This window comes from Bufo bufo, chromosome 6 (assembly GCF_905171765.1).
Source record: "Bufo bufo chromosome 6, aBufBuf1.1, whole genome shotgun sequence".
In the NCBI taxonomy this organism is placed as follows: domain Eukaryota; kingdom Metazoa; phylum Chordata; class Amphibia; order Anura; family Bufonidae; genus Bufo; species Bufo bufo.
In genome coordinates this window covers 267452353-267473998 of record NC_053394.1, presented here as the reverse complement: position 1 = coordinate 267473998, position 21646 = coordinate 267452353, and positions in this window count along the sequence as shown.

The following is a 21646-nucleotide window of genomic DNA, read 5'->3' as shown; positions in this document are numbered from 1 at the left end:
GAACTAGGTGGTCATTGATGACCGCTGCAGTGACGTCACTCACAGCTCCGAGCGAGCGCTAATCACTTTCTGTGTAAACCTCCACCTGCTGCAGCAGCGCGCCACCAGCCGGGGCATGAGGCAGCACGCCAAGCTACACAATACCTGGACTGATTCTGAACTCCAGCATCGAGGATCCGGTGAACAACACGCATCTAATGGACTGATTGCAGGAAATCAAAACTTCTACACCAAGTACGGGAGCACAAGCAGGAGCATCAGCGCACGAATAGGAGTCTTCATTGCAGGTATACTGGTTAAGCCAGCTAAATACTTGTACATTGATATATACCCATGTGCTAGATAGAGCTCATCTGTGATACCCGTATATTAACATTAATCTCAATATGTCCCAAAGCGCAGTATCATAGTATTCAATACATTGCCTCCTCTTGTGCGGCAGACTTTGTGGTTCTGCCGCGATACCGCTGCTGTTACACATAGTATTCACGGAGCACCTCTGAAGTAATTTCTCTATTTCCTTCTATTAATAGAACACCATTTTTGCCTTCATATATTGTGTCTGGCTGAGGAGTGCAGTTTACATCCAAGTTTTGGAGAGCTATTTGTAAACTACTGGACATTCAAATTAGACGTCTCATTTGCTTACCATCTACAGACCAATCTAAGAACATCAGACCCAAAATACCCTCAAATTGGCAACTTGTTACCTAGGTCCATTCGAGGTGCTGAAACAACTGAACTCGATCTGCTAAAATGTGTGTCTCCCAGTCTCCTTCTGAATACCAATTTTTTTCATGTCTTTGTCTTTTGATTGACTGGAAAGTATTTGGCCTGGAGGAGAGATGTTTCTGTCTGATTCTCCACTGCCTGCCCGGACCTCTGCCTGATTACCATAGTTACCCATTGCTGCCTGTCCTGACCTTTAGGACTGTTTTACAGATTTTCACATACTCTGACTGCCTTAACTTTGGCCTGTTTCATACTATAAGTTTCCCTTGATGCTCCACACGGGTGTATCTGACCCCTGCAGGTCAGCTGTTAGCCAGACAGAGACTACTCCAGGAGGTAGCAGCCTGGTGGTTCCCCTGCAGCAAAGTACAGATCCTTGTATAGGGATTAAAGGGTGAATACCAAAGGACTGCTAGGACAAGACCCTTTAGGATTAGCCCTAAGTAAAATCTCTTGGTTAACACAGTGTTTCCACACCCACTGCTGAAACACTTGACTACTGCAGCTCAGTGCCTGTGGGACAAACCATCATGCCATCATGTAAGCACTACCCAAGAATAGGAGACTGCAAAAACATTGAACCATCCCCGGGAGGGAGAGCCATCACTTACCCAAAATTTACGAACTGTAAAACATACATTTAGAATTACATAAAATATGTATAACCATCAACCATATACCATGAACCTAAATATCCTTATACTTCTGCAAGGCCATGGCAAGTTTCATTGAAAGTACACTGTATAATGCAAACATTTAAATATTTTTAACAAAGTTATATAGGGTGACCAAACAAGTTGGTGACCGGGGTCATCACAAATGTACAGTCTGATTTAAAGGGTTTCTGTCATCAGAAAAATCGTTAGCTGGTGATGTGCTAATGTCAGCAGAACATAACTGTATGACTTATATCTCCCTGCCGCTATTCACGCTAAATAATGACTTTTATAATATGCAAATGAGCTTCTAGGTGCTAGTGGGGCGTCGCTGCAGCACCTAGAGGCTCCGTCCTCTCACCGTTTGGCACGCCCTTCCAAAGGTGATTGACATCCTTGGTCTCCTCTGTGTGCCGCAAATCCCACACCTGCACCGTCCATTTTAGTATTAGGCGCAGGCGCAGTGAGTTAAGATCGCTCGCCTGCTGCAGTCTTTCACTAACTGCGCCTGCGCCTAATACTAAAATGGACGGCACAGGCAGGGAGATATAAGTCATACAGTTATGTTCTGATGACATTAGCGATGTGCTAATGTCAGCCAGCTACATAACGATTTTTCTGATGACAGAAACCCTTTAATAAAGCAGCATCTTGTTAAGTTTTAGGCTTCGCACACATAACACAATCTTGTAGCTGCACAGTGGTTCATGGGATCTCATGCAACTGGGAACTAGTGCACAAAACTGCACATTCTCCAGGTGCAATCACACAATGCTCTGTCTGGTTCCTCATATACAAAGCTATAATGTTGACAGTGCATGCCAGCCAATCTTTACTGTTGAATTTGTGTCGTACCTAGTAAAAAATTAAAACTTCATATGGCTACAAATAAAATTGGAGGCATACAGAGGTACAGTTAGGCCACCTATTGCAAACAAAAAACCAATATTATAGGCATGTACATGAGAATATCTAGTATCATGGTTGCCGCTGTATAATATCTCTGTTTTATTAGTAATAATGTAATCTTTCAAATGAAAAAAATAAATAAATTGTTTGTATACATGCATGTCAGTTTTTAAAAAAATAATATCCACCTAGCAAGGGTTAAATAAAAGAGTGAAAAAAAATTTGATTGCTATCTATAGGAAATAAAGAACACTAATTATCTGTGAGACAAAACCAAACCCAGTGATCATTTTATAAAGCGAGGGAAATGTTTGGTTTTCTTAATTGTCTGGCCCACAGAGGCCCACCCTTCCTTCATGTATTAGGAGGTCTACTGCTTTGTTGCCCAGTGCAATACTTTCAGCAGGGGTGACTTATACAGATAACAGTCCTCACCTGAAATGTAGCTTCACATTTGTGTAGTGTTTAATGAATTTGTTTTCCTTCAAAGCAGGTGATAAAACCTAAAAAGGAAAAGATCCATGGCATGTTTCAAGAATACTTCCCAATTAGTCAATTTCCATAAAATAGTCATTAGCCAATGCCCTGGTCTCAGGAACATCCATTAACATCGTACAAGAAGTAATTATCCTCCCACAATCCATTCCATTGACCTGATAGCTGTTATAGTAAATGATTTGGAGAATGAATAAAAGACCAAAATGTTCAAGACCCACAAGAGGCTTCACAGGAAAGTCACTTTCTTCATAATTTTTTTGTAAACATTTGCTTTCATCAAATCTTATCACCCATGCTCTACTCTTTTAAACTGATTATATATATATATATATATATATATATATATATATATACACACATATACACAGTACCTTGAAAATGTATTCATAGCCCTTGAACTTTTCCACCTTTTTTTTACATAACACCCACAAACGTAAATGTATTTTATTGGGATTTTATGCGATAGACCGCAAAGTAGCAAGTACGTGTGAAGTGAAAATAAATAATGATACATGGTTTTCAAAAAATGTTATAAGTAAAAATTATAAAAGTGTGGCATGCATTTGTATTCAGTCCCCTGTACTCTGATACCGCTAAATAAAATCCAGTGCGACCAACTGCCTTCAGAAGTCACCTAATTAGTAAATAAAGTCCACCTGTGTGTAATTTAATCTCAGTATAACTACAGCTGTTCTGTTAAAACCTCAGAGGTTTGTTAGAGAACATTATTCATCAAACAGCATCATGAGGCCAAGGGACACACCAGACAGGTCAGGGATAAAGTTGTGGAGAAGTATAAAGCAGGGTTAGGTTATAAAAAAATATCCCAAGCTCTGAACATCTCACGGAGCACTGTTCAATCCAGCATCCAAAAATGGAAGGAGTATGGCACAACTGAAAACCTACTAAGACATGGCCATCCACCCAGGAATACTAGGTTCAGATATAACTTAAAGCTGGCCATACAGATTAAATAGATGTTGACCAATTTTGACGGGACCAGTTGACTATCTTACGTGCACCGGGGGCCTCCTGATTCTACCCCAGTGGCAGATGTTGTGGGAGATAAGGAATGAGCAGTTAGATTTCAAATAACCAATCCTTCTGTATTTGAGAAGTTAAGCTGCAGCATCTGGAGTCTGGAATCGTTTTTTCCCCCCTTTCCCCATTAAGTACATATGCATACTCAGCTGGGAAGAGAAGACATTTGTATGTAGCATCGGGAGAGAGAGCTGTCAAGCAATCTAGATAAATCTAATGGATTGTCTGGGATTAAACAAGGGTCTGCTTTTTTCAATGAACATGTCCACTTCTACCCATGCAGTGTCTCTTATATTAGAGTTAGAACCTATTGAATTGATTAGTTCAGAACTGCAATTCCAACCACAGCCTAAGTACTAGAATGGCACTTATTATCAAAAGAAGTATACTATACTGAAATATAAAGGAAAATTATGATGTTAAGGAACCCATCACAATGGACAAAACTTCACAGAAGAACAGAGCTTGAAGTGGGCAACACTTGAACAACTGAGACCGACACAAAGCATTGCAGTAGTGTAAAACTAGTACTGTCTTTATCATTTCCTTTTTCAAGGTGCACCAGGTTTTCTTCCATGTAACAAGACAAATTTATTTAACATGGGTAGAAATAATCACTGCAATCACACACAATTGCAGATATGTATACAATAACATACATGGAGGAGGCAGTAAGGCCACCATGATAATAAATTCAGGGCAGCCAGGGACAGCACACAGCCTGCTGCAATTTAAAGTAGTGTTGATTTGCATATTGAATTAAAATTAAGAGCTAATTATGCAAATAAATTATGACATTTGGCAGGAGAATTTGCTTCAAGATCATTTATTATCTTCCTTTTTATAACGGTGTGTGCATTTAACGGTCAAAGACAATATTTTAAAGGAGAATTAACGAAGGATTATTAGTCTAAAAACAATTTCACATTAATGATATGTATTTCATTTCTGCTTCTCACACCTGGTTAGCTGATGGAGCTCTTCCCAAGGCAACACTGTGACGACTTGCATACAAACACAGGCACCGGACTTTCCTCTGTCTGCTTTGCCTGTATTTTCATTTTAACTATACCACATTTTATTTTAAACTAAAATTAATATAGGGGAAAATTATTTTGTTGTATTAATAGTATTATAACCTTGTCTTGTAAATATTTATACACTAAATACAGGTTTGAGATGTCATGGGGTTAACATATTCAAAGCTGGTGTCAAAATATTAGGGCATATGGACTTTTTATATGTTAGATGCAACCCTCGTGTGACCATTGAGGGAGAATATGGGATTTATTGTGACTTCCCCTATCAATATCAGTTGATGGCTTTATTTTACAAAGGGATGCTTCCATATATAGTGCCGTGCTGTGCTTTTTGTAAAAATTTTGGCCAAAAAAAGCTGACTTACTTGGTAATAAATTTTGCAGCATTTTTTTTAACCATTTTTTGACTCGTTTTTGTCCATATACCATATTTTTTAGACTATAAGAAGCACCAGACTATAAGACGTACCTAGGAGGAAAATAAGAAAAAATATTTTCCAACAGACCACAGAGTAGACCTCCAAATCATTTCCCCATTCTTCATCAGACTTTAGATCAGACCCCCAAATCAGACCCCAAAGCTTGAGATCACTCAGATCAGACCCCTCAACCTTCATCAGTCTCTCATCAGACCCCCATCCTCCATTAGCCTCAGATCAGACCCCTATCAGACTCCCCAGCCTCTACCATCCTCAGATCAGACCTCCATCAGACAACCCCCAGCTTCTATAAGCCTCAGATCAGACTGCCATCTGACTCCCAAGCCCCCATCAAACTAAGATCACACCCATTCAGCCTCAGATCAGACCCCCCGGCACCCAGCAGCCTCAGATCAGTCCCCATCAGAATCAGCCTCAGATCGCACCCCCCAGCCCTCATCAGACCTTAGGTCAGACATTACAAAAAAAAAAACAAAAAAAAAAAAAAACTTGCCTTGCTTGCTCTGGATGGTGGCGCAGATCAAGGACACATTACTCCAATGCTTCTTCCGCTGTGTACTGTGACCTGACATGCCTACATGCCTACATGCCTACACTGTGCGCTGTCTGGACACAGTGCACAGCGGGACCCACAAGAAGACCAGGGAAGGTGAGTACAGCCAGAGCAGCATTGTCCTCACCTCCAGGTGCCTCCCGCATGCTAATGACCGCTTCCATTAGCATTTGGACTATAAGCAGCACTGCAATTTTTAGGGGGAAAAAGTGTGTCCTATTGCCTGAAAAATAAGGAAATTTGTTTTATCACCTAGCATTTTGATGGAATTTTTGGTATTCCTTCATAGGAAAATATGTACTGCCCTGTAATGTCAGTTCCTCTGTAGAGCAGTGTGGGGAAAATGTATTGTAACAAAAAACTGCTTCCAAAATTGATTAAAAAACGCAACACACACACACACACACACTGTTGTACAAGCATACAATTATAGGATGTGAGCATGTTTTTAGACAGGCAATTATCAGGAAGAAGCTGTTCCTTCCCAATAATTGCCTGCCTCTTAATGGAAGTAAAGAACTGCATTTACATGCAGTGATCACCTCCACTGTATTGGGACAATGGATCACTAACGGAAATCACTCATCCTCATACAGATTCATTGTTTCTGGGCAGCAGATCACTGTTCCCACAGCACTATCTGCAGCACAGAAATGATGATTTAATGTAATAATGTGCTGCATGACAGATCATTTCACTCACTGAACAAGCATTTTGCTACATCATCGGGTGATTGATAGCACATTTACATGGGCCTTATTGGGAACAAGCATTCGTGGTAACAGTCATTCCTGATAATCAGCCCGAAAATTTGGCTGTGTAAACCTGCCCTTACACTATAATGGAGCACATTTTTTAAAACACCTCCCTGACTTGTGCCACGTTTGTGTTTAATACACTTTCTGTGCCTCACAAAACAAGGAGCATGTCTTAGCTAAAAAAAAAAAGTTGTAGCTTGGAATGAAGGGGTATGGCTTAAAATGTGCTTCTTTGCTACATTATTAGCTAATTAACTATTAGGTGGTGTAAAGTAAAGAAAATTAAGGCCTACACCAAACTTCCACCATGAGCCACTGTGGTAAATCTGGTACATCTTTAAACTGCTTTGTCTATGGGAGCAATGTATAAAAATGCAACTTTTCCCCTTTCTTTATGGGTATGTCTGCTTAGGCCAAGTTCACACTTCAGTTATTTGGTCAGTTATTTCCATCAGTTATTGGGAGCCAAATCCAGGTGCGAGTCAAAAGCACAGAAGGAGTGCAGATCTTTCCATTATACCTTATCTCTGAGTAGGCTTCTCTGCTGGTTTTGGTTCACAATAACTGATGGAAATAACTGACCAAATAACTGAAGTGAGAACTTGGCCTTAGTTTGAAAAAAACAAACAAATTGCAAATACTTCATAAACTAGTTGCAAAAGCCTATTCCACTGACAAAACAGGTAGAATCATTCACTTATCTGGTGAAGTGCATTTGATACATTACCCCTAAGTTTCTGCGCTGCACCAGAAAAGTGGAGTGCTTTTGTCTGTTTGGTCGGTGGAATAGGCATTTGCGAAAAGATTTATTAAAGGAGTTATCCGACCCCTGAAATGTCCCCCAGCCCATATGTCCAGGCCCCTCACACACAATGTACTTACCAGGATTCCAGGCACCCGCGTCGCTCCTGGTCACCTGCGATGCTAGGGAGGCTCATCCACATCACCGCCTGCCATTGGCTTGCCCCCCCCCCCGTCCTCGACACCAGGAGCGACGACGGTGCCAGGGAGCCAGGTAAGTACATTGTGTATGAGGGGCCCAGGCATATGGGGGGGCATTTCAGGGATCAGATAACCCCTTTAAGTATTTGCGCTATTTTTGTGTGGTTTGCACAAAGGCCGACAGTTTACATTTACTAACAGGAAGGGGGGCATGTTTTTTGGGCGGTGTGACACTATTAGATTTATCAATGCAACTTGCCTCTTGATGGTGTACAAACTGACAGAACTGTTGTATAAACTTTAGACAAAGGTATCACTATACAATTTGTGGGACAAATTAAACAAATGGTAAGCAACATTTTGTAGATTTGTTGCAAAAATGGCTTCAAATCAACAGACACTAAAAAAGAAAAGAAAAATATGGAAAAAGTGGCATTTTGATGCATTACTATCTGAATGTTAGATTGAATCTGCACCAATGTCTTAAGTCTTAACAGACAAAAGCAACTTCTTAAAGATCAACTTCTTAACAGTGGTGAAGAAATAATCGGCACTAAAATGTATGATACCATTGTTGTATATTACAATGCCTTGCTACAAAACTAAGGACATTTTTTTATACTAAAAGTCCTCATCCCGTGGTTAATTTAAAAGGTTTATTTCTTGAAATGAATCCTCTTCATCAAACCTGCGATCCTTGAAAATCTTTGCAACCTGCCTGTGTGGATAATGAATTGATTTGTAATGTAAATTACATAGCGTACCCCTCCCATTCAGCATTTGTGTGTGAGTGTGTTTAATCTAGAACGTTTAAGTCTCAAAATGAGCTTCTCCATCAAAAGTCTCAATTCCATTTACATTTCTTGCATACGAGTCAATTTGTGTCTGACCCAGCGTATAAATCACTGCCAACCACTGCTGGATCTGTAAAAGTCGGCACTTTTCCCCCCTTCCCTCCTTTTCCCTTCCCCCAAAGGCATACGATACATTGAAAAGCTAATTTCAACCTCCATTTGAACACATTAAAAATAAATAAATAAAGATATAAAGGAATGTGTGACATGGTGACCATCTGCCGACACGCTTGTCACGACTCTTTTCTTAACCTCTTCTTCACCAGTGGGTTGTCATGCCAAACTGACTTACAAAATGCAACAACATATAAATGATTTTTTATTATGATTAAGACTGCTCTGCTATGCCAGGCAGATATCCATATTTTTGTTAAATATTCTAAGGGGCTTCTATCATTATTTATAAGATGCATTCCAAATACTATCGATCTAACTGCCAATGTGATGACATTTAATAGCCAGCTGTAGACCAGCAAGGGGTTGACTTGGAACTTAAATGGTCCTGGAAAAAAACTAAAAGTGGCCCCATGTTGTAAGTGAGTCTTTACTGGCAGAAAGCAGGACAACACAAGTAGGCAGAGCTAACACATGTAGGTAAGGAAAACAGAAGTTTGCAGGGCCAGCAATACCATAGCGAAGAACAAAATACTGGCACAGCAGAACCAAATAACACATTGCAGCACAATAAATTGCCTCTTCAAAACCAAATACCACAGTGCAGCACAAAATACTGCCACCCTTGCTACAATATGAAACTGTATGATCATCCTGAGGATGGCAATACAGTTAAATTCAGGAGGGCAACTGCAGCTGCTAGCCAGATGCATAAGTGCCTGATGCTCCCACATTAATTAATGCTGAGAGCGTCAGATCTTTATGTAACTAGGCTGGTGGCCATAAGGAGGGCTTGGGCGGTCCCTTGGGCATTGGCCCACCAGGAAATTTCCCTGCAGGGTTTATGGCCAGTTTACCTCTGAGACCACCTCATTCAAGGCTCTCCCAAAAACCTCAACCCTTTAACGACCCATCATATTGAGATATGAATGTAGCCCCCTTACATGTCATGTAATCAATAGTGAGGAGTACTATTATTGTTTTACAGGAAGTGGTGGTCAGCCTTGTCTACAAGAAGCTGCATATATTGCACATCACGGTACATCAGCCACTAGTATGATCAAATTTGTTGCATGAACTTTAAAATTGGTTATTTCTTACCTAACATTACATTTCATCTCTGTGAAAGAGAAATATTACACTGACATGAATAGCCAGCTGAAGTCCGGCTGCTTACACAATTAAGGGTATGGCCACGTGGGGTGGAATTTTCACAGCAAAACTTCCACTGCAGATTGGGACAAGTTTCCAAAGCAAAACCCACATCAAATTTGTTGCACAATTTATGTGTTTCATGCTGTGGATATGCAATAGATCTCTCCTTATGCATTGCAAAGGTTGAAATCCACAGTAAAAACCTGCAGCATAAGTTGACATGTCGGTCAGCAATTTTGTCTTTGATAAACTGTTGACAGCATTAGTTAGGGGCTGTGGAGAGCAGTGGAGCTTAATCTTTTATTATGCTCGATTCTTCTCCCGCCGTTGTCCCGGAGGTGGTGCTTCACTGTGAAGTGTTCTCTGCTCTCTGTGTTGAGCTGCTCTATAGCCCCTCCACTTTCCTCATAATCAAAGGTGTAGCATCCAACCTGAAGACCACTACAACTGTCACTCAATGCAGAGGGGAGAGACTGTGGAGCAACTCAAGCAAGAGGGCACTTCACAGTGAAGCGCCACCTCATGTGCACTTGCAGGAGCAGAATGTGCCAGAATAAATTTTCAGATTCTTTCTACTCTTGATAATAACATTTTCAAAAAGATATGTTTGTGATGCTCTCCCAATCCCCTAGCTAGTGCTGTTAGAAATTTAGCAGGGTCAAAACTGCTGACAAACTCCCTTTACACTGTAGATTTGTTTCTTGACGTTTGGATGAGATTTCTTACGATCTCATTTACTTTGTTGGCACTGTAAAACCCTGTGGATTTGCATAACACGTAAATCCACGGTGTATCTATCCCTTGTGGACATACCTCACATACATAAAGTCCTCATTAGTCCATATTATGCACATGGATGCATTATGCCTTAGACTTTATGTTCACAACCGCATTTATTATGTGCTTCACATTTTTTGAAGATTGGATACTGCCAAAATTCTTTTCTATAGGACCTTGCACACAACTATGTTTTTTGTGGATCCATGTGGCTGTTTTGCAAATTACAGAACACATCCTATTGTTGTCTGGATTGCGAATGAGAATAGCCCTTTCTATTAATGGGAGTAAGAAAAAGGCGGTGTGCACACGGAAGGTATCTGTGTTTTGCGCATCTGTTTTTTGCAGACAGAAATATGGACACAGCATGAAGCCTTAAGGTAATATAGCAAATAACATTAAAAGAAATCCAGATAAAAATCTAAATCAAAATTTTATCAAAATATCTCAAAACAATGTGCCAGTGCAAACTGCAAAGCACATATGCATATGTATTATTTTCTACAAAATATGCCTTCTATGATGGTAGTTGTAGGTGGCTTTAAAGAACACTCTGGTTAAAACTGACCCACTGTTATGTATAATGCTGGACCTGAGGGGCCAGTGCATGATGTCTTTTAGTGTTTTATGAATCCTTGTGTTGTGAAACTCTTCAGGCTATGCATTAATCATAGTATAGTGTGCATTACCTGGATTTTTCCTTAATATTTCAAACATTACAGTATGCACAGAAGTTGGGACGTCGCCAAGTTTCTCTAGACTTGGCCAAGTCTGCCTTCTTATACACCAAAATAATAGCAACTAATAGAACACTTCAAAATTAGGCACTAGTGTTGAATAAAGAAAAGCTTTCAAAGCGGAATTCAGTTGATTGATTATAAACGAATCCGAATTTCCTCACGCTTCATGGGGATCAGTTTTCCTAAAATGCGGCTGCACATGTTAGAAGAGAGTAGCACAGGACCACAAGATCACCCATAATGCTGTGCAGCCAGCCAATCCACAGATAGCCATCCTATGTGATGCTGCAGGGTAATCGGTGTGGCCATACCCCAAGACAGAGTGGTCTGGGCATACCGTATTTATAGACATTGGTGACAAATTGATTTGGAACATATCGAATGTCTTGGCGAACTTCAGCGAAGTTGCTGAATTTAATTTTTCAACACTTCACTCATCTCTGTAAGGCACATATGCAATTCAGGGAACTGGAAAGCTGAGCGAAAATCTCTATATTAAATTGGTGGTTCTATTGGCTGCAATCCAGCTTCTTTAGAAATATTTTAGAAACATTTGAATCCAATTTTGAAAATGGAGGTGTACTATAACTTGAAGTTCCCTGATTGGCTCAGAGGCAATATCAGGGGGCAATATTCAGGTGCTTCTCAGAAAAAGCCAAATGCCATTCTGTTCTCAGATGTGGGTGTTATAGGATGTGTTGTGGCTGTATCTGGCAAAAAACAATTGCAGACACAAACCAGTTTTTAGGAACACTATTAGAACACTATCAAGACACTATAAGGGCACTATAGTGAGAGAATTGGAGCTATAATTAGGTCGATTTTAGAGATTCATCAAGGAAAGCTTAGCATAAAGGGTTAATGAGGGACTGGTCACTGTCTCAGTTGTTTCATTCAGCTTGGTGATAAGTTCTGCATTACAGAATCCTGCAAGAAACTCATATTTTTCTGTATGAACAGCCAACCAGCTTCTATTTTGTGAAAAAAGTTTCTATAGTTTATAATGCTTATTGCCATCAACCAGATAGCGTACATTCTGCTGAAATTGCTGAGCAATTGCCCCTTTTGTTTCTAAAAACCATACCGTACATTACTGAATGTGTACCGTGCTGTAATAACAACATTTATATACAAATTTACTGTTAACACATTGTATTGCGTTATTACTAGTTAACCATATATGTATTGCTTCAAAATTACAGTGAATGTGCTGTGCTGCAATAGAAGCATTCATTTATTTCATTCCATGTATTGTACTGCCATTGTGAATTGTCAATACCAGTGTGCAGTGTGTTTCTAGAAGGGGAGGCATATTTAATTCTGCCTCTGTCTTTACATTACAGAAAAAACCCTTACAAACCGGATTCCAAAAAAGTTGGGACACTATACAAATCGTGAATAAAAACTGAATGCAATGATGTGGAGGTGCCAACTTCTAATATTTTATTCAGAATAGAACATAAATCACGGAACAAAAGTTTAAACTGAGAAAATGTACCATTTTAAAAGAAAAATATGTTGAATCAGAATTTCATGGTGTCAACAAATCCCAAAAAAGTTGGGACAAGGCCATTTTCACCACTGTGTGGCATCTCCCCTTCTTCTTACAACACTCAACAGACGTCTGGGGACCGAGGAGACCAGTTTCTCAAGTTTAGAAATAGGAATGCTCTCCCATTCTTGTCTAATACAGGCCTCTAACTGTTCAATCGTCTTGGGCCTTCTTTGTTGCACCTTCCTCTTTATGATGTGCCAAATGTTCTCTATAGGTGAAAGATCTGGACTGCAGACTGGCTATTTCAGTACCCGGATCCTTCTCCTACGCAGCCATGATGTTGTGATTGATGCAGAATGTGGTCTGGCATTATCTTGTTGAAAAATGCAGGGTCTTCCCTGAAAGAGATGACGTCTGGATGGGAGCATATGTTGTTCTAGAACCTGAATATATTTTTCTGCATTGATGGTGCCTTTCCAGACATGCAAGCTGCCCATGCCACATGCACTCATGCAACCCCATACTATCAGAGATGCAGGCTTCTGAACTGAGTGTTGATAACAACTTGGGTTGTCCTTGTCCTCTTTGGTCCGGATGACATGGCGTCCCAGATTTCCAAAAAGAACTTTGAATCGTGACTCGTCTGACCAAAGAACAGTCTTCCATTTTGCCACACTCCATTTTAAATGATCCCTGGCCCAGTGAAAAAGCCTGAGCTTGTGGATCTTGCTTAGAAATGGCTTCTTCTTTGCACTGTAGAGTTTCAGCTGGCAATGGCGGATGGCACGGTGGATTGTGTTCACTGACAATGGTTTCTGGAAGTATTCCTGAGCCCATTCTGTGATTTCCTTTACAGTAGCATTCCTGTTTGTGGTGCAGTGTCGTTTAAGGGTCTGGAGATCACGGGCATCCAGTATGGTTTTACGGCCTTGACCCTTACGCACAGAGATTGTTCCAGATTCTCTGAATCTTCGGATGATGTTATGCACAGTTGATGATGATAGATGCAAAGTCTTTGCAATTTTTCGCTGGGTAACACCTTTCTGATATTGCTCCACTATCTTTCTGCGCAACATTGTGGGAATTGGTGATCCTCTACCCATCTTGGCTTCTGAGAGACACTGCCACTCTGAGAAGCTCTTTTTATACCCAATCATGTTGCCAATTGACCTAATTAGTGTTAATTGGTCTTCCAGCTCTTCGTTATGCTTAAATTTACTTTTTCCAGCCTCTTATTGCTACTTGTCCCAACTTTTTTGGGATTTGTTGACACCGTGAAAATTGGAATCAACGTATTTTTCCTTTAAAATGATACATTTACTCGGATTAAACGTTTGATCTGTCATCTATGTTCTATTACAAATAAAATATTGACATTTGCCATCTCCACATCATTGCATTTAGTTTTTATTCACAATTTGTTTAGTGTCCCAACTTTTTTGGAATCCGGTTTGTACAATTTTGGTCAGTACCGTTTATTAATTTGTTTTCATATATAGGTTTCTTAATAAAATGTCTGGTAAATGGAAGAGTGGAAAACAAAATATCTATGCTGTGTCATCCGAGAGTCAAAATGTGGGTAGTAGTGCAAACAGCAGTAGCAGCACCAGCCGTCCAGTCAGTAGTGGTAGTAGGCCACAGATCTCCTTTGCTTCTGATAGGCACCACATTATTAAGGACAAAGAGGATGAGATTGTTGACTGGATTCCTCCTCTCAGTCACAGCAGGTTGATGTCAAGGTCACCTCACCTCTGATACCGTACCTTGGAGTCAGGGGTCACATCATTCCTCCTGCTCCTCCTCCTTTTAGCCCCAGAAAAACTTTTCATTTGCATCGCCTATGTTTCCACTGCTCCCTTTTAGAGAGGCACCTTTTTTTTCCCTAAGAGGCTACAAAACCCCACCATGTGCTATGGAAGATACTCAAGAGAACCTCCCTGTTGATTACTTGTGTGAGAAAAGTCAGCATTTGGACTGCCATGAGGAGGAGGTTTAGGGGAATTTGAGGGACCCTATGCATAGCTGTGTTGGTGGTGATAGTAGTGGCACTTATAGCCACATGGTGGTAATAGGGGCAGTGGTAGTTACAGTGGCATTTGGGGCAAATACAGAGCAGAGAATCAAGAGGAGGGCCAAGGAGCCCACATTGACATACAGTTGCAATAAAAAGTATGTGAACCCTTTGGAATGATATGGATTTCTGCACAAATTGGTCATAAAATGTGATCTGATCTTCATCTAAGTCACAACAATAGACAATCACAGTCTTCTTAAACTAATAACACACAAAGAATTAAATGTAACCATGTTTTTATAGAACACACCATGTAAACATTCACAGTGCAGGTGGAAAAAGTATGTGAACCCCTAGACTAATGACATCTCCTAGAGCTTATTGGAGTGAGGTGTCAGCCAACTGGAGTCCAATGAATGAGATGAGATGGAGGTGTTGGTTACAGCTGCCCTGCCCTATAAAAAACACACACCAGTTCTGGGTTTGCTTTTCACAAGAAGCATTGCCTGATGTGAATGATGCCTCGCACAAAAGAGCTCTCAGAAGACCTACGATTAAGAATTGTATCATAGTCTGAAAAAAGTGATGGGGAAGGTGTGGACTCTGATGATTGTGTGTTGGACAGGAACTGTGAGCTGGATTGGGGTTCTAAGGAGCAGATAATATCAGTTACGGAAGACAAAAGCATTGGATTGTGCAAGATCTGCAGGGTTAAAATAAGCCATGGGTGTTTAAACACAAATGTAGGCACCATGGCTCTATTGCAGCATATGAAGCGGCATCATCAGATTCTGTTCATAAATAGAAATTGCTGCCAGTTACCACAATAATAGTGTCCTCCTCCCAATCTCCTTTGTGGCTGCCAAGCTGCATCCACATGCAGTACAGTGTCTTTGTCATCATCATCATCATCAGTTTCTGCTTCTCCTGCTCATACTACTCCTTGTCCTACTCTAGTCTGTTGTCAGCTGTCAATAACGGAATGTGTGGCCAGGAAACAGCTATAAACACCCTGCTATCTGATGATGTGCAATCTGAACTCCTACCTGGCCAAGTTGATGGTTGTACGGTCGCTGCTGTACCACTTAATGGATTCTGCTGCCTTTAGGAAACTGATGGTGTGCTCTCAGCCTTGCTAAAACATACTTAGCCACCATTAGTTCTCTAAAAAAGCCCTTTCTGCCTTGCATTTTCCCATGGTGGAGAACGCGAGCTGCTCATTGCAACTGTCGCTGTGCATCAAGGAGCACACCATTGTGGACACCTGGATCAGCTGTTACGGGCAGAAACAGTGCAAGTCTTTCGTGGCCCATTCTGTAATTTTTGCAGCAATGGCAAAGCCTGCACTGCAGCAATGAGGCCTGGTCTTATTGAAAACTCCACATTTGTGTTGGTCTGATTCCCACAACAGGCACTTATCTACCTCCTCCACATCCTCCTCCATGGACATCCTCCCATTCCCGGAAGAAGCAGCACAGTGTTCTGCTCCCATTCCCCTTCCCTCCTATCATATATGTAAAGGGAAGTGTTACCATGCTGTGTTGGAGCTTATCAGCTTGGGCTAGTGTAGCCACACAGTCAATCAGTTGCTAAAGTGCATTATGCAACAGATACCTTGCTGGCTGTCTCCCCAACAACCCCAACTGGGCAAGGTGTTCAGCCGTATGGGTAGGATTATCATGGCTACTGTATTTTGGGGGGAATTAGCATATGCTCCCTGCATGGCATACGTGGTAAATTTAATGATGTAACACTTTTTGAAAACGTGTGGTGGCTGGCAAAGGATGCTGCCATACAAACTCAAGCAAAGAAATCCCCAGCCTCCACAATAAAGATTCTTTTTCACCTTGCTTTATTTCATGTACATCATAACACAATCCTCAGGATGCGTTTCGGCCCCATCCCAGCATTTGTCAACTGATAATCATATATTAGAACCCAGGTAATAAATACAAGTATATGGGGACATCAAAATGAGATGAGAGGCTGATGCTTTAGGCGCCAATGACCGAAACATAAAGCAAGTGAAAAACGAAAGTAAAAGTAAATGAAACATGAGTAAATGATACATATTAATCAAATGATTCGGTAACACTGTACCACAGAACTATATCATTGCAGTGTTGAGGTCTGTGAAAGAAAGAATATAACTAGTAACAGGAAATATATCCACACTCAATCAAGTAAATGTAAAATCTCATATTCTCTGTTTAATTCCTTAGATTGATCCACATATAATCCTATCTGTGGAACCACTAAGTCTCTCTTTTTAATAGTATTTTTTTTTAAAGTCTCCTTCTTTCCTCGGTTGTTGAAGTTGTTCTATAACTTGGAATTTCAATTGTAAGATGGAATGTTTGTGGTATGGAATGTGAAAGTGGTAAGATATGTGTAAGCAGGGGGGTCGTTATGTCAAAACATTCGGGGTTTGAGCCCCGGATGTTTTGTACAGTGCCCCGAATGTTATGCTGGCCTGGTAGCATTTTTTTTTTATTTGGCTATTCCAGGGTCCTTTAATATTAATATTGATTGGACCTGAGCAACCCACCACAAATTATCCCCGCATCCCCCTTGCACTTGTTCCACTGATTCGCTACTTGCGGGCTGGGCGGGCATGAGTTCAGTCACTTCGGTGCGCAATCCCATCCTGCAGCGCGTGATCCCATGAGACCTGCCACGGGAGGTCATGAGACTCGCGGGTTCACATGCTGCACGAAGGGATTGCGCACCGAAGTGACTGAACTCATGCCCTCGCAGCCTGCAAGTAGTGGATCAGCAGAACAACTACAAGGGGGGTGGGGGCATGATCTGTGGGGTTGCCCAGGATCTACTCCCATCAATATTAAAGGGCCCAAGCAAAGATTTCTGCAGTGGTGAGGAAATGAAACATAACAGATATTGGAAAGTTACCGAATGTTGTATTATATAATGACTGCAGTCTGCAGTACTGCACTTCATTTGCGTAAACCAGAACACCCCTTTAAGCATGCCTTTAATGTGCAATTTCAACACAGTGGGCTTGTGCCCTGGATGTTTTCAGACCCTAGCAACGCCCCTGTGTGTAATAGAAGGTTACCGGTCTGTATTGTGGATTTATGTTTACTGATACATTCTTTTACCTGTTTCATCGTCTCGTCTACATATCGTAGGCCACAAGGGCATTTAATTAGGTAGACAACATTAGTAGTGACACTGGTAAATTAACCTTTTATTCTGTAGGCTCTGCCTGTATGTGGGTGAAAGAATTGTGGTTCTTTAATTATATGTTAGCACTGAACACAAGGCAGACAAGAGATGTCCTATCCTTCTGTATAGAGAACGTTTTCTGCCTCACAAAATTCCTTACACTACCAAGGTCCACTCAGACTAATTGGTCATGCAAATTGGATTTCTTATTGCAAATCAGGGGTGGAATTTTAAATTACGGAAAGATAAGATTTATGGAGGATGTGCCAGTGTTTTTTTATGATCTGATCAATTTTGGCATTATAGGGGTGGAACTTATGTGTGAACGCTATGCATTTATTAATTTCTGTTCTACCATTAGAGAGACTATAAGCTCTTGGATATTTTTAGTTATATAGATAGGATATCTTCTTCTGAAAAATACATCAATGATTTCTTCTAACCTTTCACACAGTTTATTCTCTGCAATTGTGATTTGAGAATGGCTATCATGGTGGCTGGGGAATGAGCACTATTGAAATGTAATATGCTGTTCCTATCGGCACTCTTTTTGAACAAGTCAGTGCCAAGTGTCCTTCAACACTGTGGTATCCAAGAAATGTATGCAATGTTGATAGTAGGTGATCACCAATTTTAGACCATGAGATGTATTATTCAAAACATCAAAGGTGATAAGAGTCTTGAGTGGCCCTCTCCATAAGCAAAATATGTCATCAGTATATCTATACCATGCTTTACTGTTAAAACAGTATATTATTGTAGACATGTAACCCATCAAAAGGTGACATGAACATACATTTAGGGTGGGACTAAATTCAAGCCCATCATGGTCCCCCATAACAAGCTGTAATAATGTCAAGAAAATTTTAAATTGCATAGCTGTATTTTCCTCCCTCTTAACCAGTTCCGATATAGCTGTTATTCCCTGTTGGTGGTCTATGTAGATATATAAACTGACAACATCAATGGTCATCAACTATCTACTGGAGTATTTCACACCTCCTTGTTCTTGATCATCCTCAAAAGCTCACTTAATTTTTCACTAGTATTGCCTGCACATTTTCCGATACTATAACTAGAGGAGATAATATTGAGACATTGGAGGCCATTTTTGGGCATCCTGAAGGGTCAATCAAGGATTTGTGCACTTTGGGCAATATAAAGAATACTGGCATCACTGGTGAGTCAAAAGAGGCATAGATGCCAGTGATGAAAACATAGTCCTGCCACTTTACAAATCACTAGTCAGACCACACATGGAGTACTGTGTACAGTTCTGGGCTCCTGTGAATAAAGGAAATAGGAAGCACCACTCTAAAGTGAATAACCATAATTTTGATAATCTTTCAGGGTACTGTAGTCCACCTATTCCAGTTATTACTTTAGTTGCCCTCCTCTGAACCTTCTCCAGCTCTGCTATGACTGCCTTATTCACAGGAGTATAGAACAGAAAAAAAGCGGAAGTTAATTCAGACCCTTAGGGATCACAATGTATTCCAAAGGAATGAAAAAATCTGGGCGCCGACAGGGGTGGTTAGGATCATGCAAAAAGGGAGAGAAAAGGGAGGGGGAGGCAGCTCAACAAAGTGTTTGTGGTTACAGACACTTAACAGAATAGTATATAAGTGTGCAGGGTGGTATATCTACAGTGTTGAACAGAGTCAATCACTTGCAATATAGACCCCAAAGATGAAATAAGGGAAAGAGAGCGCCAAACCCCGTTCTAGAACACAATTGTGAAGGAAATAGGAAGCACCACTCGCAGTGATGGCGACTATATGACACTAAATGTATCATAAGACAATAGCGTGAAGTACAGATAGTAAGTACTCAAGATAAAGAACCGTGAACAGACACAGCTAAAGAGAAAATACACGAATAGAACCATATAAAAATAATAATATAAATGGTATAAATAATAATGATAAAAATAACGTAAAGTGTCCCTCAGGACAAATTCACACAAGTAGCACTCACTTCACTGGGGGGTAGTCATCAGGATAAGCACATGACACCTGCTTATGTAATGCTCCTGAAGAAGAGGAATTGGTATCCCCGAAACGCGTTGAGCAACATATGTGTATTAAAGGTGATTGATCAGAAGCACTGGATTCTTGCTGCCTTCCATCACTACGACTCTACATGCGATCCTGGCCCGGGGGTTCAAGTCACAGATGTCATGTGCTTATCCTGATGACTACCCCCCAGTGAAGTGAGTGCTACTTGTGTGAATTTGTCCTCAGGGGCACTTCACGTTATTTTTATCATTATTAATTATACCATTTATATTATTATTTTTATATGGTTCTATTCGTGTTTTTTCTCTATAGCTGTGTCTGTTCACGGTTCTTTATCTTGAGTACTTACTATCTGTACTTCACGCTATTGTCTTATGATACATTTAGTGTCATATAGTCGCCATCACTGCGAGTGGTGCTTCCTATTTCCTTCACAATTGTGTTCTAGAACGGGGTTTGGCGCTCTCTTTCCCTTATTTCATCTTTGGGGTCTATATTGCAAGTGATTGACTCTGTTCAACACTGTAGATATACCACCCTGCACACTTATATACTATTCTGTTAAGTGTCTGTAACCACAAACACTTTGTTGAGCTGCCTCCCCCTCCCTTTTCTCTCCCTTTTTGCATGATCCTAACCACCCCTGTCGGCGCCCAGATTTTTTCATTCCTTTGGAATACATTGTGATCCCTAAGGGTCTGAATTAACTTCCGCTTTTTTTCTGTTCTATACTCCTGTGAATAAGGCAGTCATAGCAGAGCTGGAGAAGGTTCAGAGGAGGGCAACTAAAGTAATAACTGGAATAGGTGGACTACAGTACCCTGAAAGATTATCAAAATTATGGTTATTCACTTTAGAAAAAATACGACTGAGGGGAGATCTAATAACTATGTATAAATATATCAGGTGTCAGTACAGAGATCTCTCCCATCCTCTATTTATCCCCAGGACTGTGACAAGGGGACATCCTCTGCGTCTGGAGGAAAGAATGTTCGTATACAAACATAGAAGAGGATTCTTTACAGTAAGAGCAGCGAGACTATGGAACTCTCTGCCTAAGATGGTGGTAATGGTGAGTTCACTAAAAGAGTTCAAGAGGGGTCTGGATTTATTTATGGAGTGTAATAATATTACAGGCTATAGCTACTAGAGAGGGGTTGTTGATCCAGCGAGTTATTCTGACTGCCTGATTGGAGTCAGGAAGCAATTTTTTCCCCTGAAGTGATGAAAATTGGCTTCTACTAGAAATGAGCAAATTTGTTAAAAATTCAATTCGCTAGTTTTCCGAATTTTTGGGAAAAATTCGGTACGATCCGAAGAAATTTGCGGCAAATTACGTTAAAAAAACAGCTATTTCCTGGCTTCAGAGAGCCTTTATAGTAGTGTAGAACACTGTGCCTTGCAGTAACACGCATAGGAAGTCTGCTTTGGTAGTGAAATAATACTGTGAGTCCGTATGACATGCAGATGACAGGCGTCACTCTTAGAATCACTACACACTTTACTTATTAGGGAAGTCACTGGGCCAAAACTGACCAAATAACTCACGTATGAACTCAGCCTTAAAGGTCAATGTTAGCGCTAACAAGAAGCACACTCGTTTTACACCATCATCAGCTGATTCCACATAGATGTCTACAGACAATGTTCGATTAAACGCTTATACAAGTAGAGCCCCTCGACAGAGTAGAGAGAGGGTGTCAGCAGCAAGTTTGTGTTAACGT